The 21,580-nt window shown below is 37.4% G+C and overlaps 1 protein-coding gene across 7 annotated transcripts in view; it reads left to right on the top strand.

The window, feature by feature from the left end:
- Positions 1–21,580, top strand: part of mid1 (midline 1) — a 159,237-nt gene that overhangs the window by 80,128 nt on the left and 57,529 nt on the right. Inside the window, exon 1 of one of the 7 annotated variants that reach the window (XM_088600118.1) lies at positions 1,823–2,059. The exons of 3 other annotated variants lie outside the window; for them this stretch is intronic. The gene's annotated coding sequence lies outside the window, so the exon portion shown is untranslated. Of the gene's footprint in view, positions 1–1,822; positions 2,064–20,746; positions 21,248–21,580 lie in introns of those variants that run through there. 3 more of the 7 variants (XM_088600092.1, XM_088600141.1, XM_088600110.1) reach the window with 3 other exon arrangements.

Below are 21,580 nucleotides of genomic sequence, written 5' to 3'. Positions count from 1 at the left end.
CACAACACTGTGTTTATATAATACTTTTTCCCTTTTGACTTGTGGGTCGATGAGGGACTTAGAGAGGAATGGAGGCCCCTACAGTAAATTGAAATGCTCTCCATCACATTAATCATTTGTTTTTGTTTTGCCTTGCTGACTTAGCCAGTGGATTAGAGTAAGAAGCTGAGCCTATTTCTTCAAACAGCATTGCTCTGTTCAACGGAGACAGAGAAAGGGAAAGAAAAGGCACAAAAAAAAGAATCAATTCCTTTATTAGCCAAAAAAGGCAATGGAGAACAACTTCTCATTACTGGTAACAATGACAACAGTGATGACCAAGAACACAATAGGCTGAGCCCAGCCCTAATTCAGTCCCCTTTCCCTGGCAGTGAGCACAGCCAGCTGACACCACACATCATTTATTCATTATTTCGATGCTTTGTCGTTGTTTTGTTAAGAAGAAAGAAGAAAAATGCTAAATGGTTGTAATTTTGTAGTTTGATGAGAACTATATATATTATGATTTCCAGTAATTCACTACCTTCTGTGTAAATGTTTCTTTTTTTGGTAGCAGAATATAGCATAATTTGTTTTTTAATTAATCTGTTCATGTTCAGGAGATGTTTTACATTAATAAATCATAAGGGTGTGCTTAAAGGTCCAGAATAGACGTGTAATTTGTGCACTTCACTGATGTGTACTTGGATCAGCTGTAGTTATATATGTGCTACTGCTAAGTTTGTTGTTAATATTAGCATAATACAAGATATGTCTTCGAATGTGTCAATGACATTTTAATAACATTTCTGTGACCATTTCCGTTTAATGACCATTAAGGCTTATACTTTCCAATATATGAGTTCATCCCAAGAATTAACTTGACTGGCATTGTACATAAGGTGTAGATGTTTGTGTTCCCACGGGGTTAATAAAAATAAAATCCATTTCCTTCCAAATTCCGGACATACTTTACAACCAGGCTTCTGATTCTGTATACAAACAACAGGGAGCAGCCAAAGAAAACAAAAAGACTAAAAAGTGGTTGAATGTTTTTTTTTTTGTAATTCTCAGTTGTCTGGAGTTCTCAGTATTGTTAAGAAAAGGAAGGTGGAACTTTATTTGAATTATTCTGTTGAAGTAGAAACAATCCCATGTTAGACATTAAAAGGCAGCTGCAATCCCACAGCAACTGAAAAAAAAAAATATCCAGAGTCCTTTAAATATGGTTACATTACCCTGTAAGTACTTTGTGAAGGTTTGTAACTCGTGGGTCCTTTTCTGCTGTTGCAGATGTGTATGAGTTCCTGCCTAGGTCAAATATGCTGTAGCAATTTGTTTTACAAAGTGATCAACAAAGAGATCTGTTTCACTTTGCTTATTTTTGACTGTCTTCAGCACAGCAGAGCCTGATCACCCGTGCTAAGCATCGATCGTCTTTTTTAGCCGAGATGCATAGCTTTGTCATTACCTGCTGTACTTAATAATATTGTACATAGCTTAAGCTAATAAAATAGTACTTATTTCATCGAGGACTGATACTGTTTCCCTAAGACTCTGAGAGGCTGAACATCAGCACTAAAGGAAAACGGGGATCTTCATTGTTTTTTTTTTTAATGGCATTTACCTGTTGTTGTTTGTTTCGTTTCACCTAAATATATTTATAGAATCTCATTGCTGTTGCTGAGAGAAAAAGAGCGCCGCGAGTTTGCCTTGCTAATCCTTGGAAAGACACGCATTCTAAGAGTTTTACTCCCACCCCCTGTGTGTGATTGGCGGCATTGCGAGGGTGCAGCCTACGAGGGCTTGTCTCGGCTCCCATTTGAAAGGAGAGATAGGCGGACAGTTACCGCCCTTGTACTGGTTTACAATAGGCTGAGAGGAAAAGGTTAGGATGCCAAGCATTTTCGGTGAGAAGTAATAACATGGTAAGGGATGTGCAAATAGTCAAAGTTGGCTGCCCAGCTCTGAAAGCGGACAGCTGCTGTTGATGGATTTATAAACACTTGTCAAGGTTGTTGTCTTGAATGCGGACTCGTTTTCTCCTCTGCTCTATGGATAATGGAACTTTAACCATGAGGCAGGTAAGGAAGTTGGCACTACCATAATCCTGTAAAGTTACTTTGATTTGAAAACTAACATTTTTAAATCACTGTCCGCTGTTGCAACATTCTTTTACCGCCCCTTCTGGGTCGAGTTACTCATAAGTACTAAAACTGTGTGTGTCAAGGCAGTTTGAACAAAATAGTGAATATCATTACTAAAACAAAATATTCAACAACAAGGAGTGTACCAACTTTAGCGATCTGAAAGGTTTACAATGAGGAAAGTTTCTAGTTAGAATAAGTTTGTAAAGTGCAGTTAATTGAAGTGTCCAATGACCTTACAAACCCAAGATGCACAGTAATTCAATAACTTATTATAAGCATTGTCAGTCTTAAAACCTCAAAACGCGATATTTTTTTTCCGATTGAAATAGGTTTATATTTAAGCAAGTAGATATCGCCAATAGACAAATCTAGCACAATTGAAGGTAGGTTTCTTGAAAAAAAAAAAACATCAGAGCATTTCAATAGCGACTAAAACTACCGCGCAGTCGTAATGAAGCATTTTTTAAAGGTGTCACCGTATGTCTCGTTTTATAGGAAATCATACTGGGGATTTTTGACACGATTTTAGTATTGTAAAGGAACACCGATAATGACGTTGTGTTACAAATCATTTTAACAAAAAAACCATGACAATACCACGTCATCATTGAAGCAGATTGTTCGCCAAATCCATGGGTTGTTGAGTTTTTTCCCCGCATCGGTTTCAGTACGCTCAATTTCAAATAAACCTGGGATGCAGCTGTAAAATGGAAAACTTTGTGTATTAGTGGCTCTGCTTACAATAAATAGAGGGATTTTATGGCTCCTATAACCAAGCCTGAGTCATCAAACTACACTGCAATAGTGTATAAATAGGTGCCTATGTTTGTACAGTTGTTTTGAAATTGGTCTGCCTTTGCAAACTGATATAGAAAACTGTTTTAAGTGTTTTTAAATATTCATTTCTAGATGTATACAGCAATGCACTAATGCGATACCTCGTATAATCTAAACCAAATATATGGGTAGCTCCAGTTAGAAAAAACACTCTTCTCTCACTGGTTTCTGCTTTCAGAAAGTCAGGTATTTTGGTTTCCCCATTAAATCTCTCGCGAGTGCCTGACTGGAAGGTAATTAGATCGAGAACAGCTTTTCACCTACTGTGTCAATATACTATAGTAAACAACTGACTCTTAGACTGCTGTTTTTAAAGCTTTTAAAGCTTTTTATTAGGAGTTCACCTACACTTTAAAGACTTTTTTTCCTATCATTTGACAGATCTCTGGTGGGAATGCCCCCTTTTAAGATGGATTACTGAAATACTTGTTCTTGTAACAACTTCATTTTCTATCACGACATTGCAAAAATAAACTTGCAGCATTTTTTCCATTATATTATGTGCAGTATCTATTTTATACAGATTTACAGATTTAAAAATGCAAGCAAAGTGCATTATCTGTTAATTTATTTATTTTAGATTTATACAAAGTTGAAAATTGTCTACCAAACATAATGCATGTAAAAATATCATAATTCTTATGGTTTGCTGCATCTGTTGTGAGAGTAGTGTGACAATTGCTACAAAAATAATGTGAAAAAAATAAACACTAAAATAATTTATGTACAAGCCAGCAGACTTATCTTTCAGTTCTGTTTGTTGTTATAATTTTTCAAGTTAGAGGAGTGGTCCCTTATCTTTGGGAAACTTTTTTTCTTTTCAGACACACAACAAACAAAATTTCTTGGAGCCAGCAGGCAGAGGGGTCTATCTGTTAATTACTAACTGGCCATTGCCCAGTTGGAAGTCTGGCATCATTTTTCCCCCCAATGTCTGCTCTCTTTGATCATTTGTGTGTTAAATACACATGCAGTGTCACCATGGTAACCTTTACTGTAGGATTGTGGGAACAAGAGAGAATCAACCATAGGACAATGAGTGATTTGTTGCGATTGTTGGTCTTCTTTCGAAAGTAGGTATGGCTGTTGCACACTAGAGTTTTTCTCTTTTATGCCATACAGGGTCAGTGATGTGCAGAAGGATTTACACAGTGTACGGTTTCTCTGAAAAGGTGCAAGGACTGGACCTTATTAAAGAGGCCATGCACTGAACAGTGACATAGTTATCACATTCCACTGCTCTAATGCATTGCAAGAGAAAAGCAGCAAAACCTGCTTTGTTAAAAATGAAAGTTACAAGTAAGTTAAGCAGCTTAAAATGTTCCAGGTTTGCTTCAGGTGACCCATGCTGACTTAAAAAAAAAATAGAACAATACCAGTTCAAGTTGGCCATAGAAATGTCTGGCTTCCTGGGAATACAATATTTGCCTCTCTAGGTGTTTTATAGTTTAACCTGTGATGTATGTGAAGAGGGATTCCATTTGCTTCCACATCCCCTGGTTTTTGCATTTCTATGCACTCTGCATAGTGGCCTGTAGAGGTCACACTTGAAGCTCTTTTGGAAGCTGGTTTTATAAATACACTTTTGCACTTGACCGAAATATGCTGCAATCCCAATAAAAGCAGCAAAACAAGAGAAGGACTGAAAACAGAAGAACCTATGAAAAAGCCCTCAGATTCTATGTTGTCACATTTAAAATGTCTGAACTTCTAGAAAGCATAAAGAATATTAGGATATGTTGTTAAATGCATGAAATTCAAATCAAGAGATGTTAAGAACTATGTAATACACTAGTAAAACCTCATTTAGAATATTGTGTTCATTTTTTATCCCATTATAAAAAGTATTGCTACTTTACAATGAACCCAGAGAAACACAACCAGATACGTTGAAGGAACGTCCTGACTGACAGCAGGCTAAACAAACTGAACTTTTATAGTCTTGAACAGTAAAGACTGAGGGGACCTTAGTCCTCAGAAGTGCTGAAAAAATTAACCCAACGTCCTTTCAAAATTTGTAACTGTAATGAATTTGTCTGTGTCCAGAGACGCAATGAAAACCTACCTCAAAGTGAATTTAAAACTTGAGAACAAGAGACTCTTCTTTACACCCAGGGTTGTGGGAGTGTGGAACAAACTAGCCAGCCATATTGTTGAAACTGACACTCTGGTTTCTTTAAAGAAATGACAGAATGAGATTCTTGGATCAAACAGTTGCCAGTAACAAATCAAGCTAGCTGGCCCAAATTGCTTCCTCTTGTTTGTAGTCTTTTTCCGTGAAAGCCATTAGAAACATTGGATTTGCATTTGATAGTTCTATTAACTAACTTGTGTAAGTGTATTCTATCTCCGGTGCAAAATCAAATATCAAATAAGTCAATAAAGAGGTATCTGGTACATTTGAAGAAGGGGTTCCAAAAATAAATTTCAGTAAGCATAGAAGTGTAATAAAAATCATCATTTGTAATTAAACTGGAATTTAATTTCACCGACTGCCTCTTAAGCCCTTTTCTCAACAGGAAGAATGTACTTGGCATTCAAAATGTACAGCCATACATGAAATGCCTTCCATACAAAAAGGTTGAACTGCAAACTGACCTTGTGTGCCTCTTGCTCTACAGAGATGACCAAGCATAGTATGAATTTTCTGACAGGAAGATGAGCCCTGAACCACACTGGGCTCAAAGACCTCATCACTGGAGTGGCTCTCAGTGTGAGCTTTTCAATTTGAAGCTAGCGCTGTGGGGGGAACACAATTACAGGCGCTGCTGTCCGTAGGAAGGGGCTGTGGGTACTCTGTAGGCATCACTTTGTTCTCTCAGACATTTGTTTCCATTTTGGCCCAAACTTGCTTCCTTGTTGAAAGGAGCATGCATGGACAATACACTTTTTGCATGATACCTTCGTGTTACATGCGCAGCCATAAAATGATGAGCTGGTTTACCTCAAGTTTCACATAGGACAAACTGTATTCTTTATAAATATAAGTGGCAGGAAGTAACATCCCAGAATGTGTTTTACTAATAATATGGATAATCTCACATAATAGTATCTTGACAGAGAGTTTCAACATATTTTTTAAGTCATCTGCAAGAAAAAGCTATCTGCCCTAAGAATAAGTAAGGTTTTTTGCCTGTAAACAGTAGAAAAGTGTCTGTACATCTTAGTGTATACTAATGTTTTTTTTATTACAGGTTTTTGACATCTTTTATTTTGGTATAGTTCTGTGTTCAGTGGTGTGAAAAAGTGTTTGCCCCCTTCCTGATTTCTTATTTTTTTGCATGTTTGTCACACTGAAATGTTTCAGATCATCAAACAAATTGAAATATTAGACAAAGATAACACAAGTAAACACAAAATGCAGTTTTTAAATGAAGGTTTTTATTATTAAGGGAAAAACAAAATCCAAACCTACATGGCCCTGTGTGAAAAAGTGATTGCCCCCCCTGTTAAAACATAAATCAACTGTGGTTTATAACATCTTTGGAAAGCTGAGTTCAATTTCTCTAGCCAGACCCAGGCCTGATTTCTGCCACACCTGTTCTCAATCAAGAAATCACTTAAATAGGACCTGCCTGACAAAGTGAAGTAGACCAAAAGATCCTCAAAAGCTAGAAATCATGCTGCGATCTAAACAAATTCAGGAACAAATGAGAAACAGAGTAATTGAGATTTATCAGTCTGGAAAAGAATATAAAGCCATTTCTAAAGCTTTGGGACTCCAGCGAACCACAGTGAGAGCCATTATCCACAAATGGCGAAAACATGGAACAGTGGTGAACCTTCCCAGGAGTGGCAGGCCAACCAAAATTACCCCAAGAGTGCAGCGACGACTCATCCAAGAGGTCACAAAAAACCCCACAGCAACATCCAAAGAACTGCAGGCTTCACTTGCCTCAGTTAAGGTCAGTGTTCATGACTCCACCATAAGAAAGAGACTGGGCAAAATTGGCCCGCATGGCAGAGTTCCAAGACGAAAACCACTGCTGAGCAAAAAGAACATAAAGGCTCGTCTCATTTTTGCCAGAAAACATCTTGATGATCCCCAAGACTTTTGGTAAAATACTCTGTGGACTGACGAGACAAAAGTTGAACTTTTTGGAAGTTTCTTTCAAAAAGTTTCTTTTTTTCCACAAATTTCTACCCAGAACTACCCAATTTCTCAGACCGGATATTACATTTCGGTAACAAAATTGTCGGTATAGAAGAATGTGACAAATTTTGAATTAAGCACAAAATCGTAAACTTTGTTAAGATACTGTAAGTCTCCATGTTGTCGCAAACCCCTGGTCTCACCACGGTGGAGGGCCAAGTGTTCCCCCAAATTGTGACGGGGTGCTGCCTTTCCTGCTCACTAGTCCCTGTAATGAATAATCTAATGTACGAGCGACCGAGTAAAGTCGTTTCATGTTCCAACGTGATCTGCACACTGAGTTAACGAGTAAGTAGTATTTGTCGGCAAAACCGTCTCAAAGTTGAGGGCAATATTTCTATTGGATTAAAAGAGATGTATTTACAAGTACAGGAAGGAGACTCGGAGACCGCTTCAGAGAACACGTCAGGGCTGTGAAGATTAAAGATCTCTCCAAGCCCATTGATTCTCATTTCACCTCTGACGGCCACGACCACTCTAATCTCTCCGTCTGTGTTCTCAAAGACGGTTTTCCGAACTCATACATCAGAAAGACCACCGAAACCAAAATTATCCTGCAGCTAGGATCACACATTCTCCCTTCTCTTAACGACAGACTACTGTTCTTTTTAATTTTCTCCATTCATTGGAAGTTTCATTTCACACCTCTCTGCACCCATTCTGACTTCACACCTCTTGACTGGCCTCTCTTTCTGTCCCCTGCTCCCACCTCTCACTCCTCCTCCTCCCTCCCAGCCTTTGTTCTCCTGCTACTTTACCTTTGCCTACTGCCCTGTCTCTCTCACACCTGAAGAAGGCTCTGGATCGCAGAATATGGCGCTGCGCATACCTGGAAACTTAATCTATTTTGTGATGGAGGTTTGACGAATTACTGTGTACATTTTAGTTTTATTGTGGTTTGAAAGGCACTCATCAATGCTGATTCTTTCTGACCCCTAAAAATAAAAATAGGTTTGCAGTTCCTCTTTAAAATCTCCATCTATGTAACTAAAGATGCATTTCTCTCAGGGAATCAAGGAACAGATCTTCATGTATTAAATATGTTTTCGGTTTGCTAGTGTGCCCTATGAACAAAGACTGAAATACATCAGATTAATTTTAATGGTTCAGAAAGATATAAAAATACTTCAATTTAAGTGCCACTAGGAAGCGGGGGGGCAGCAGAAAGTACAGTATATTCTAAAGATATTATCTAGTTAGCTTTTGTCACGTGTGAAGATTGTGTATTGCCGGATGCATACAGTTTTGCAATAATGTGCAGAGTAATCTGTTTTATGACCAAGAATTGTACAATTTCATGTAAACATTTTTTTATTCCATGTTAAAATACATTTCCTTCTAGTTAAAATTGTAGGGAAGATTGTTTTATTTTGGAAATGGAGGTACAAATTGAATTCAAGGACTTTTGATTTGAACCCCTATTGCAGTATTTGCTTCTGCACCTACAGTACAGCAAATGTAAATACAAGTTAACTTTACTTAAAAACAGTTATATTTCATGATCGTTAGACCCGCAATATTTCCGTCTTGATGTAGTGCTTGCGATGTAGAACCTTTTTCGACTCATTAAGCTTAGATACGGAATTTTCCAAGAATTATGGTTAATTTTTTCCTGTTGATTTTGGAGAGTCAGAACAGCAGGCACCAGAAAACAGTGCATCATGAATAGAAATTCCACACTGCTACAATCCCTCTGCTGAATCCGAAAGCATATGGTAACCCTAACCTATAATCCCGCCCCCCCACCCCCCCCCACAGCGAATATCTACTGCATATATCCATGCTTCCAACAATTTCATGGCCAACTAACCACTAAATGCCTTGGCCTCAAACTGTGCACAGCCTAACATAGGAGGTGTCCGATGGTTCAGTTACTTTCAATGAACTTGTCTTATTAAGTATTGACTTTGTTCAGGTGCGTGTTCCTTGAAGTGTCCACACCCTTTAGAAAATAGTAACAATTGAGTAATTAAAGTCAAGTTCAGATATACAATTCAATACATCATGCTGTTTCATCAATTTGACAAATACAGACTATTTGTATCTTGGAAAATGTGCCTATAATTACAATACGGTGGAGTAGTTGAGGGTACACTTTAAAATTGTAGAAGAGTCTGACAGGCCAGTGATATATATGTTTTATTGCCCAGGTATTACTACAATGTAGCGCATTTAACACTGAACAAGGTATCAAGACCTGCTTTGACAGAACACTTATCTTCCACCTCTCTTTTGCTCAGCTGTTTATACCCACTTAAGCGGCACATTTTATTTTCTCCACACATAGTAGCTGGATCCAGCCACAGTTTTTATTAAGTGGTTTAGTGCTCCTTTTTCCAAGTACATGTACCATATATGCTTTATATAATACAGTATATATATATAGGCACAATTTTTGAAAGATTAACAGTCTGTATTTTTCTCACTGGCAGGCAAACTGAAAACACTAAAATTATTTGTATTACATAGAAGAAACTGGCTGTACTTTTAATTTGAAAATCTAGGTCAGCTCCATGCTCTGGAGCACCTAAAATTACTGTTGAGTTGTCTCAGGGCAGATGCATGACATTAGAGTCATATGGAAATAGTTCATCCTTTAATTTTGCTTTCATTAGGGTTGCAAATGAGTTGAAAATCACGTTAGACTGAAGGAGTCTGACATGTTGTGCTCTGTTTTGTTTATACGAAACATTAAAATACTGTATGGTCAGATCAGTATGACTCGATTACATATAAACAGACCCATAAAAGAGTTTTGAAAAAAGTCTTTCACAGTAATGCGTTCATCATTAAAGATGACTTTTATTCATTGTACTGCCTTGTCTTGATGGGCTATTTAAGGTGTGATCTCATAATTGGCACTGCAGTAGTAACACCTGTGTCCTTAGAACAAAGAACAAGAGTTGGCACACAGATTTTCACATGCTGGTCTGACAGGAGCCAGACGTTTCAGTGAAGAAAACACAAAACAGCTGAGTTGTTTGTCGTTTCTTTACGTTAAGACGGCAAAATAAGCTTTCTTAATCAGGAGAGCTCACAACATTCCATTCAATAATGCGGCCACCATCTGAGATTCACCTCATTTGTGTTGCTAACAAAACATCATTCAATTAGAAGCCATTTCATTACTAATACAGGGTTTTGAAATTTCAAAGTTCAGTGTTTAAGCGAAGAGGCCTGTGAGGCAGATTGTATTAAAAATGCGTTTTGTTACTCATCAGAACAGCAACATCTAAGTGAAGGACTTAGAAGCTGTAGTTACTGTAATAAGCAATGTGTGACTTGTGTATTTCATAGAGGAATTGTCCGTTTTTACTCTGTAGCAAGTCATGTGATTCCCTCTCTGCAGTATTGCTTTATTAAGGTACGGTTTTGACTGGCAAGGGCAAAAGATTTTTATTTTAGAAAGAGTGCAAAATACAACTGTACAACACAATAATACTGTTTTAACTTTGTTCTCGTTAAGAGGTTATTTGTGATGTCGGCTAACTTACATTTCTGTAATTGGATTTCTTCTAGGTTTAAATCAAGATTGACCTCCCTAGTATCTGGAAAATGCTGTATATTATTTCACTATATTGTTGCTCCAAGCTTAATGTATCAGGGACATATTTTGATCTAATGAAAGATATTTTCCAAAAAAGGAACACCAAAACACACAGAGCACTACTTGAGCATTAACGTCAGGGGAAGGAGAATCCAAAATCTTAGTCTCACTAGCAGTCTTAACAACAGGCCGGTCAGTGAGGGAGCTGTATGTGCAGAAGCGGTAAACATGTTTTCTGACGCCACATTCCTGCAGTATGTATTATACACTCCTTTCAATATTTAATCTCTAAATTGTTAATCCATTAGCCTGCTGTTATTTCCAAAACAAGAGATTTCACTCTCATTTTATGTTTCAAGTGTCTGCTGTATGACAACCAGTCAAAAATATAGTGTGCGGTGTTTTATGGAGTATTCTCAGCATTGCTTTTTTCTATAAAGTTGTCTTTCTTTAGAGAAGTCATTTTCCCCAGGCCTTATTTTATGTGCATTCGCACTTCATCTCAAAATAAAAATCCATATGTGCTCTTGCTGATTATGCTAGATAGGTCAATGCCTTTGACCTACTTTCAGAGCCGCACTACAAATTATGTCAACATCAGTTAAGTCAAGGCATTGGAAGGGCAATTTACCCTCCATTTTGTAGAAAATAAAATCTCTTGTGCGGTTCTGCTCTTTCCATACGCACATATCGCTTGTGATTAGTTATATAACACAATGAAGTCAAGTGTTGAATGGATTTTTTTACGGAGGTAACCATCTTGACAAAAACCGCATTCCTAAAACTGTCACATTCAAATGTTATCTTGTAGACCCTAGTCTTATAATCCTGACGGCTGTTACAATATATTTCCATGCTGAAAAGAAGAAAAGAAACACAATGTTTCAGCTGTGGAGCCTTTTTGGAGTTCTCTTTTAAGCCTTCAATAAACCTTTACTTGTTCCTTTGCAGCCCACGTATCCTGACGCAGCTCCCTACTTGAGCTGCTTCAATATAGCTATACAGTATTTGCAAGTCACTAATATAGTTTTTAATATTGTAGTAAAAGATTGTTCCGGAATAAATGGACTGCTGACACTAGTCCACTGAAAAGCTGCCGTGTTGATCCAAATTTTTGTTAAAAGTCCTCAGAGGTGGCATGCTACATGACAATCTGACCTTGAGCTGTGAAATACCGGTTTGCTTAAAGACTTTCTCTCATTAAGGACAGCGGAGGAGATTAAAAATGCCACTGCAAAAAGTGTAAAATTCTATCAGGTTCATTATGTTATGACAGTTAGAAGAATTGCAATTTGTAGTAATTTTGTGAATGTTTTCCCAGCCCAGCTTATCCTCAAAGTTAATTTTTAATAGAAATGAGGTGCAGTGTTGTATAATGCTGACTTTGTATACCGGTAGATTGATTTCTGCACCTTCCGTGACTCATGAGCTGTAGAAGAATATTCCACACAGCTTCTTAATATAGTCTGCTTTTGAGCACACAAGGGTTGTTTTGAATGCTTGGCTGTTCCTGAGTAAAAGCTGACATTACTTATTTTATCCATCTGTAGTGCAGAGCAGTTACCCACAACATTTTTAGAGAGCTGGCTTTAAAAATTAAACAGGTTTAGCATTAACTAGGAACCAGGGCAGCTGAATACAGCTTGAAAATACCTTTTGTGGTTAATTAAAAATTCATATTGATACTTCCACTTTGCATTTGAATGAATACAACTACAACCAGTAATAGCAAACTCAGGGCCCATGTTTTCTTTGGCTTAGCAGGGCTGGAATTTTCGCATAATTTGCATCAATGAAAGAACCGGACTTAGAGGAAATTTGTTTCACATATATTTTGACTAGGTCCTAATTGATGGCTACTAGTTAATGGGTCACAGGGTTTCTTTCCTTTATTAGACATGCTTAATTACCTACTAATGGCATATGTGTTCAATTAAAATTAGGAGTAATGTAGTTCATGAAAATTTGTCATTTTAAAACTATCATATTAAGATCAGAGATAAAGTGGCAAAACAAATTAAAAAGCAACTAATAGAATTACAAACATTACAAAATCAGACAAAAAACATTGTCCTACTCCATACATTCATTAACTCTAAAAAAAAGTTTCATATGGTTAGTGTAAATGCTTAAAAGTAAATAAGGTTTAGCATTACACACAACATGAATTAAACATTCAGAATCAAAATATAGAATAAAACTCAGCTGAAGCAAGTGAGCATTCACAGAGCACAACCATTAAGCAGATAAATAAAACAAGGCAGCCCTAGAAATTAACTCTTTAAGATTTCCGAGTGGTGGTATCCAGTTCAGAATGGCTACCGAAAAACCTTGTTTTTCAGCTTCTGTTTCTCCACAACACGTTAGTTTTTGTATCATACCAAATTTGAGGTAAATGCACACTAATCTGAGATGGTAAATGTTTCAAGGGCAGAGCAGCAGCGACTTGAAAAAGCCAGATTCAAATCTTATTTCTGATGCCGTGCCAGATGTGTCATCTTCCCCCAAGCTGTGATTTGTGATATGGTGTAAATATGAAATGCTAAGCTTATAATCCATTGCAAAGAAAGAAGCTAGTGGGTCTGTCAGACAGAGGCAATTTGTATGATTGAATATGCAGGGGGGAAATAAGACATTAACATTGTCCATGAAGTTTGAAAATGGGGATGAGGGCAGTATGTTTAACCATTTTCAAACATGTACTCTTAAAACCACCTCAGGAAACAGGGAGCTGTTTTGATGGCACAAAAATGTCAAACACTACCATCACTTGACCTCTTTTAAAATGTGCCTTACCCTTGTTCGTCAGGAATGTTGGCTCCAGCTAAAATGAGCTCGTCTTTTTGGTTTACATGCTTCAAGAGCACAGCTTTCGCTGGGTCGCCTGTGCAGATTCCACAGCGGTGAGATGACTTTCTGAGCCCTTGCAAGTTGGAAGAACTCATAGAAATTTTTGGAAACATCCAACTGAGAGAAAATTACATGTGAGCCTGGAAAACCCACTCAGTTGTCAGATTCAATTCACACCTTTGCAAGTTAACACCCATGTTTTAAGAAAAGTATACAAAAAACTGTTCACAAATTCCTTTGCTGTTTGTTAAGGGAACGTTACAGGAAGGCCAGTGACTGTGGTTTCCAAGTTACTGTATTTTCTAAACTTCCCATGACAGTAAACCTGGGAAACACTATAGCCTTATGTATAGACCTTCCAACCCATTCAATTATACGTTTTTGCTGCAAAAAGTTATTTGAATACTTAATTCATAATCATCATGATCAATACAGCAATTAAGTCAGAGGTATTTTTGTGTTAAATTATATAACACTATGGTGTTACTAATGTAGAATAAATTCTATATGGTGTATAACACCATAAGAATAAGCATCTATGTATTGTATGCCATAACTATCAGTTACCACCTTAGGATGTATTGAACAGAAATGTTTTTCATGTACCTTTTCACATCCGCTGCTGTGGACAAGTGTAATGTCCTGCTCATGTCTTATACCAGGACACGAGGTTCACAAAATAATCAAAAAATTAATTTAATTCCTCATATTTCACACTTTCGGCACCAGTTCTTATAAATAGGCATTAAGTATCTGTTTTGAGACAAATGACTGTGCTTCCGTGGAGGTTTAAATTAAAAAACATAAAACTGTATCGCCCCCAGACAAACTCCATTCCACTTTTTGCAGTGGACTAATAACATACAGCTTTTCTTCTCTGTTTGAAACTTTAGATGAAGGTAAGAGAAAGCAATTCACATGTAATTTGTAAGACTTTATATCTCTTATGGCAGCTCACTCATGGTTAGATGAGTATAATGTTAATGCATTCAGTATGGAGCCTTGTGTTAGAGTGGTTATTTCTGATGGTGCTGAAGAAGAAATGAAAGTAACAAAATGGTAAAAAGAGATTTAAATAATTTGAGAACCAAATCTTAGAACAGCATTAAATAGGGTCTATAAGCCATGCAGAATGAGACCAGATGGCATTTCATTTCTTAAGTAATCCATGGTGTGAAAGTTGTATTAGACTAAGCAGTAGTAAAATAAAATGTGCTCATCCACTAAATCCTGAGTGTTTTTTGAAGAGCTTTACATTTTAGAGTAGAGTCTCTGAGAGAAAGAAATGAGGAATATTTCTTAGTATTTTCTATTCAATTAATATAATGTATTAAAATACTTTTTTTCCCCGCAGACCTTTAACTATATCATTGTATGTCCGTTATCTAGAAAACCTTTAAGATAAATGAGTTTTCAAAGTCTTGTGAATGGAGTTATTAGATTTAGAGCCACTCACTTCTCAGGGAGCTTTTAAATCTTGCCTACAAATGTGGTGTTGCAGTAGTTAGCATGGCTGGCTTGCAGCACTGGGGCCCGTGGTTGAGTTCTGGACCTGGGGTACTATCGGTGTTGAGCTTGTATGTTCTCTCTGTGTTTGTGTGGGTTTCCTCGGGAGGCTCCAGTTTTCTTCCACTATCCAAAGGCATAATAATAGGCTGACTGGCTTCCGGGGAAAAATGGCCTTGGTGTGAGTGTAGACGTCTGTGTGTGTGCCCTGATATGGACTGTCATCCCATCCAGGGTGTATCCTGCCTTGCGCCTGTTGCTTGCCGAGATAGACTCTGGTTCTCCTGCTACCTGGAATCGGATGAAGTGGTTAGAAAGTGGATGGATGGACAAAAGATGATATCTGTGATTCTTCCATGTAAATTCAGTTTTGGGCTATGTAACTTTTATTTCATTTTGATTTATATGCTTTTTATGTATTGTGAATCACTTTGAGATGATTGTTTTTTGCAGGTGTCATATAAAACAGAGTTTGCTATTACTGAAATCCAGGATATCCTGAGAGGAAGAGACCAGGATATTTTCTTAGGGTTTATTTCACAGAAACTATTTAGCGTAAAACTAAGAAAGCAATGTTGCTGTCACTAGTCTAATACAGAATGTGATGTCAGAGGAAGGTTCATCAGTTGTGAAAGTAAATTGCCTATTTGAAGGAACCAATAAGTACGGGGACTCTTGATGATAAATCCGGAAAATGCATTTCAACATTCTGTACAATCTGAGATCTGTTACTAAGATTTATTTATTATTCTTTCAACTTGATGTCAGGGGCTACCACAGACATTCAGCCAGGGCTGCAGCCAGAGAGGCCCTGTTTGTAATGAGTGTATAAGTGTGGGAGAGATGTAGAGGGACCTCAAAATTAAAAATGTACTGTTTAGATTCCCTGTAGCAGAGCAGTTAACACCACTGCTACCTGTATGATAGGTACAAGTTCAATTGTACAAGTTGCCAGTTTTGGTTTGTGGGCCATATAGAGTATGCAATTAATTTAGGGGATTGTGCACAATCTCTTTATTTGGAATTGTTTTCCCATCAAATGCCAAAAAAGACTCAGACTTATCAAGATCCTGGCAAGGTCAAATAATGATTTATTGTATTATCATATTTAATGTTCAAAAGGAAGACAAACTAGGCTTTGATGTGCAAGTCAATACTAAATCCACTAAATGTGCTTTCTCAAATTACAGTGACAAGCTCAGAGCTCTTGAATCGAGGTCAGACTTTTGAAGTTTCCTTTGCAAGTATTACAAGTTTATTAATTCTAATAATAACATTATTGTAGCGCTGTATATGTAACGATTTACACAGAAAATACTCACTATATTTTCAGAAAATTTATATCACGAGGTTTTCCCCCATCTAGATTTTGTCTAAATGGTCAGTAGATTATATAACATTGTGCCTGTGTTATTTCTCTCGTAAATTTGTGAGCTGAGGGAAATCAAAATTGATTTATGAAACCGCATTTCTTTAGGTCTAGGATTACTCTATACCTTATGAAATTACATTTCCAGCATTTCCTTAAGTACTTCATAAGGTTTTCTCATTTTTCTCATCTAGTGGATTCAGAAACTCCCCTGCAGGTCTGACAGGCTAAAGTTTAATTAAAAAATCTTGAAAGGGCAATAACTGGCGGAAAAATGGGACCGGGGTGCTTACGAATGATGACGGTGACCAATCAGTCGGATTGTTTTTCGAAGAGCTGCTTCAGATGTAGTTAACTTTAGGATTACTGTAAATTGTTTGCGATAAAGTGGTTAGCTCTGCCTGAGATCCTCTTAATGCCACATCTGTAAGAAGACTTCAGGTTACAGTGGGCGTTCGTCTCTTTCCTTCTTCTTGCAGTGATTTAGTAAGTTTTGGATATTCCAAGAAATCTTTGTTTTATTCATTCTTTTTTCTTCTATAGTTCACAATAATCTGTTTTCTTTATTCCTTACTGTTCTTCCTTGTAACACTTGTATCAGCTGTTTTCAGGGTGAGCAACATGTGAGGTAAAATAAGATGGAGATTAATTCCTAGCGTGCAATTTATTTAGTCCATTCATGCTTAACCTTAAATTGTCACTGTATGTGTAGCAGCGACAGTCTATTAAGAATACAGACAAGGCATGAATAAAGACTCTTATAGTCGCATAGGAGCGATGGATATTTCAAGTTCCCAAAGGAATGTCACCTCTCTTTATAATAAAGACAAACTAAATTTACCTGATGATGAAAACCCGTTGCAGCCGCTTAGATAAATGAGGTTTTTGCCCTAAGGGGAGCTTGTAAAAGGTAAGAGCCAACTTAATTAACCTTTGAAAAGTTGTTTTTCTTAATTAATGCACACATTACAGCTGTGGCACCTAATGTACACGAGAACCGTATTGGAGGTCAGCGCTGGAATTCTAATTTTTCAGACAATTTATGGAGAATGGGATCAGTTTTCTAAATGTATGTTAATATATGCAGTGTATACAGATGTGCATTATCATTAGAAAACATTATCGGGTGCATTATCAAGGTCTAGGCTTGTTTTAACTTGTAAAGCTTAGTCTCATACATTCTAAGTCCTGAACACCAAGGGCTGTCAGAATTTTAAACGTAATGTTCTGGCATGCTATTCTTTGGTTTGGGTCAGTGCTGCAGTTGTGTTGACCTGCACTCACAGCAAATGAAAAATATTCAGGTCACTTGGGTTAGGGGAGAGCATTGTTCACCTAACTCTAAGTTGGTATCCCATGTGTCTTTGCCAACGCATGCCAGTCACTCTAGACTAGAGCCATCGGAGGAGAAGGAGCTCATTAAGATACATGTTTAAAGGCGGGGCGAATGGATGTCTGTTGAGCCAAAAGGACTTGTGATCAGCTGACCAAAGTTTGCCAAGCACTAGTGTGCAATAACCCAAGTAGCAAGAGGAGTGAATGGGCTTCAAGTCAGCTAGGGTCTCCTTAACTTATTGTGAGACTAGCTGAGCAATTGTAAGCCTACAGTATTATCAGTGAGCACACATCCATCTTCTGTCTCAGGCTCAACAGTGCCATGCAGATCTTATTCTTGAGGATGTGTGTTTCTCACTGCAAGGATGCATTTTGTTTTTTACCGAGTTCTGTAACAAGTGGTGACTCCAAAATTGCAAAGAAATAACAAGCAAGACCAATGCTCTTTTGTGTTACTGTCCTTTTATTTTTCTACTGGTGTGTTCTGTTTTTGTAATGGGGAAAGGCCATAAGCACAAAAAAATGTATACAGTATCTGCTGCCATGTAGTGTTCATATTTGAACTGTACTATGCATATTAGCAATGTAGTGTTCTTTTATTAAAGAGCTTCAGGGATAGTAGATTCTCCCAGGCTTTAATCAAGTCAGTTAGGCTTTATTTATCCTGACATGCTAAGCCAGTGAGATACCTGTAACATTCAAAATGTTTTAGTTCGGCTGCCTCTTAATTAATAAATACCACTAATAAGCCATGTTCTTACTTTTCTTGGAAATGGATTGAAGCAGTACTCCGAAGATAAAATAAAAGTTTAATAAGGCAGCACATGTACAAAAAAGTGGGTGTGTGATAATTAAGGGCGAGGTGTTTATATAGTGCAGCACAAAGGTCAGCAGCCTGAAAATATTTATTAACTTCTGTCGCTAAGATAACTGCTGGAGGCGAGACCTAACTGTCAATCTTTCTCATTTGACCTTTTTAGGAAGGAAATGTGAGAAGAAAACAATGGGGAAAGATTGTGAAGCCTCTTTACTCTGAAGTGACATTAAAGTAGTCATTTAGGGGTTTTTTACGTTTCTGTTGAATTTAGGGAAAGAGGCCTAAAAATGCAGTTAAAATTTTTTATTTACAATTTGAATTATCTGGTAGAAGTGTAAATGACTCACTGATTTGTATAGTCTACAATATAACATGTAACATGTAGAACGAGGACTGATTTGTCTCACCACAAAGTGAAACCTCCTCTTTGTAAGATTGAGACCTTTTTTAAGTCTTCAAAGACCTATTTGTCAGTCAGGAAGGAAATTAAGTGACCTTGCGTAGAGAGCTATTGGAATTTAGAGATGAGAAGGGCTTCTTTTACCCATTTTCAAAGGAATTCTGAATGTGAACTTTTTTTTTCAAAATTCAAAAGAATGAAGAAACAAAGCATTAATATATGATGGGTGGTGGCCTTGGTCTCTTTTTCCAAATCCTTTTTGGGATGTTTTTTGTTAAGAAGAAGTTTTTCCAAGCAGATTCAAGTTATTGGAAAACTGTCGTAAATGATGGTGGTTGTCTTGAGTGTCGTCTTGGCTGGGTCTGAGAGTACTAATCTTTAATTAATTAATCAAAAGAGACTTCAAAAAAGTATATAAAGCTAAGGAAACAAAGCAGAATGAGTAATTATAATGGATACCATAATGTTACCCCAACAAAGACGTTTGTGGTTTGTTACATTCTGAAACAAAAAGCAACCTAATTGCAATCAGGAAAAAACACGAACACAAATCTATATTGTTTTGCATTTTGTCATTGTTATGTGCATAGCAAATAATGATTTCAAATTTATTTGTGACTTTTTCATTGCAGGTTTAATTTGGAAATGCTTTTGCATTTTTAGTATTGAATGTCTTGTGGATTGACTTGCATAAGCTAAACAGCTGACAGTGTGCCTCATTTTGGCTGTTGATCTGTGGAACTAAAAGAAGGCATCGAGAATATCTTTGTATAAACCAAATTTATGTGATTTTTAATATATATTGAATTTTTTTAAGGCAAAATGAATACGTCTCTAATGTCTTCTGTTTCAGTTGTTGGTCAGTAGGCAAAAAGTCTGGAATTCACTAATTGAATCCAAGAATTGACTAATACACTCACCATTGTCATGTAAATGAATTACAAATCAAGTAAAATTAGAAAATTAAGAGTGGTGGCATTTTAATTTCTAATGTACAAAATTAATTTCAGAATGTGAAATAAACCTTATTTTTAATATTGATTAATGAACACAATGATTACATTGCATCTAAACCATTCCACAAAAGAAAACAGTGGGTTTTCCTCAGTTAAAAGTTTAATTACACCCAAAATCTTGCTGTGGTGATTGATGTGGACAAACAGTTGGATTTTTAAGGAAGTGGAACACAAGTGTATTCTAATCAACAACTGTGTGCTTCTAGGGAGGGGATATCACTATTACAAAGAGCAATGAGTAATTCAATAACTGTTTGCTGCCAAGAAATAAATGCTGAAGTAAACCAAAAGGAAGCTTTTTTTTCCAAAATCTTTAAAGTTTGTAAAGGTTATAAGCTCTATACATCTTTCTGTGACATACGTTCTGAGCACACAGAATGGCAGATCTTTCCTGAGACTAATTCATATAATACTTTAATGATATTAATATTGTCTGATCTCACTGGGGATTCTTCACACCATATGCAGTTTGACATGACAGGGAACAACAGCTAATGACCAAAACTCTCATGCCTATGAGAATTCATTGTAAACTCTAGAGGATTTAGGAGGGGGTCAGACAAAGTTGATAGCACATAGTTTGCACATAGTTTGTTATGTCTCCTTTCCATAAGAGGGAAGAAAATAAATATTATGAATGTGTGTGGAGTCGTAAGCAGAGTGAGATAGAGAACACGTACACAGACACAGAGATGTAACAGTCTGTGATGCAATCTGTCGGTTTCAGGTCAGCCTCTTGTTTAGGAGCTTGGGAATCGTATACACTGCTTGGGATTAATTACACAGTGAGTTGGGCTGCTGCTCACTGCAGTTTTTCAGTGACCGAGCTCAGCAAGGTTCCCAACACAACACAGCATTGTGCAGAGGGGACAGGCTGGGGGGACGCTAAGACAGAGAAACTGATCTCCGCTAGCTTTTCACTCAATTGCTGCTGAATGGGCAGAGGAAAGTGGATCTTGAACCTCGACCGTGGGGTCCCCTGGAAAAGCTTGCTCGCTCTGTTGGAGGGCTCAGTTTTTTTTCTGCTGGGTTTTTCTTCTCCCGGCTCTGGCGGAGGTAAATTAGGTGGAGCTGGCTTTCCTGGAATTGTAGGGCAGCTTTTCCTGTTGTGCTCTGCATCAGACTGTCTCGCATTAAATGACAGCCCAGCATCGGGATTACTGAGCGCTGAAGGTCGCTGCCATCTGGCTTCCTCATCCTAGTGGTGGTATTTTTTTCTGTAATTTGGGTCGGCGGTGATCTTCCTTCAGAAATGTCCCAGCGAAGCCAACCGGGGCGAAATCCATCGGTGGGTAATGTAGAGAGTTACTCACGTAAAGAGAGGCTGTTGAGACTTTCCTGCAGGCTGAGTCCCAGTCCTTTCTCCTGGCGGTTGGCCAGGGTGTACATTTACCTGCAGTGTTTGATAAGTAATCCTTAGAAGTACAGGAGGAAGGGGAAAAGTACAGAGGGCAGCAGCAAACTGATTTCTAATCTGTTGTAGTGCTACTTCTACGTAAGGAGATCATTCATGATTGTTTGTGACACCAGAAAAGACAGAAACTGAATGCTGCTGTTGGAACTGGAAGTTCCCTGCTTTTAGTTTTTTTTTTAATTTTGTTGAATTAAAAGCTTTGAAGCT

Source organism: Lepisosteus platostomus, chromosome 2 (assembly GCF_059453375.1).
Source record: "Lepisosteus platostomus isolate fLepPlt1 chromosome 2, fLepPlt1.hap1, whole genome shotgun sequence".
Taxonomy (NCBI): domain Eukaryota; kingdom Metazoa; phylum Chordata; class Actinopteri; order Semionotiformes; family Lepisosteidae; genus Lepisosteus; species Lepisosteus platostomus.
The sequence above is the reverse complement of the archived record's forward strand: the minus strand, read 5'-3'. Positions and strand labels throughout refer to the sequence as shown.